At 38.7% G+C, this 1,405-nt stretch overlaps 1 protein-coding gene across 5 annotated transcripts in view; it reads left to right on the top strand.

Moving 5' to 3' along the window:
* The window catches only part of Usp34 (ubiquitin specific peptidase 34), a 194,576-nt gene that overhangs the window by 56,229 nt on the left and 136,942 nt on the right, over positions 1 to 1,405 (top strand). The gene's annotated exons all lie outside the window — the stretch shown is intronic.

Raw genomic sequence — 1,405 nt, 5'->3', positions numbered from 1 at the left:
AAAGCACTCACACATAGGTGGCACCCCCTAAACAGAAACACACACACACACACACACACACACACACACACACACACACACAAAACAAAAAACTAAAAACAAAAGCAGAACAAAAAACAAAGACCCAATAGTCATTCCCTTAGTTTCTACATGGTATTGGCCCTAAATCCCCGTGAATACCAAACTTATTTGGCACTTGCCATGCACATTAGTGTCTGAGGCAGCTTTTCTTATCTTTAGTGCTGTCAGACACAGCTAGCTAGCGCTCTCTCTCTCTCTCTCTCTCTCTCTCTCTCTCTCTCTCTCTCTCTCTCTCTCTCTGTGTGTGTGTGTGTGTAAACTATATACCTATATACACACTAAACTGGAACTAAACTTTCCTTAACTTCCTGAATGCTGGGATTATAGGCATAAGGTAACAGCTTAAAACCAGGGATCTGTTTAGTCAGCCTGTCTCTCTTGTCTGTTTCTGTCTAATCTGTCATTGTATATTTTTCAAGAGATTTATTTTTAATTTATATGTGTGTGGGCCTGTATGAGAATAAATGTGTACCATATTTGTTTAGAAGCTTGTGGAGGCAACCCCCCCCCAAAAAAAAAATAGTAATAGTGTCAGATCTCCTGGAACCAGAGTTATAGGCAGTTTTGAGCTTCTGTGTAGGTGCTGGGAGCTGAACCTTGGGACTCTGCAAGAAGAGTATGTGCTATTAACCAGAGAGCCATCTCTCTAGCCAGTTAACACTCTTAAAAAGACTATGATGTGTCATTATTTAGGTGGAAAATAATTATGAGTTCCCATTTACAGACATTTTTCCTCCTAGTCATTCTGTTATAAATTAGAATAAGATAGTGTCTGATAGCTATTCCTTCCTTGTACAAAACTTCTGTATAGGACCAATTCCTACTGAAGTAGAATTAGGACGCTAAAGCAGATATGTGCTTTTCTTATGAGTACTAATAGGTCAGTGCCACTTTTTCCTTACTTTGTGTATTGTCATTAAGCTTCATTTTTATTATTTTTTGCAAATTTGATGGAAGAGAAGACATTGGTATTTTATTTTGCATTTATTAAATTATGAATGAGGTTGATAGTTTTTTTTTTTCTGTGACTCTATATCCTTTGATGTTTATTATTTGCTGTGTTTGATTATTCTTTTTAAACATTTATTTGAGAGAGGGGGCTCATACTGCATGGCACGCACATGAAGACAAAGGACAGCTTGTGCGAGTTGGTTCTTACCACCTACTGAGATTCCACTTAGCGGAGGATGTCTTTACCCCCTGAGCCCATCTTAGTGACCAGCCAAGATGAGAGAGAGAGAGAGAGAGAGAGAGAGAGAGAGAGAGAGAGAGAGAAAGAGTCATATTCAAACCCAGTGTCTCCTGTATCAGTTTCTTTGGGGTT

The sequence above is a fragment of the Mus pahari genome, chromosome 13 (genome assembly GCF_900095145.1).
Source record: "Mus pahari chromosome 13, PAHARI_EIJ_v1.1, whole genome shotgun sequence".
Classification (NCBI taxonomy): domain Eukaryota; kingdom Metazoa; phylum Chordata; class Mammalia; order Rodentia; family Muridae; genus Mus; species Mus pahari.
This window is presented reverse-complemented; position numbering and strand designations above follow the sequence as displayed.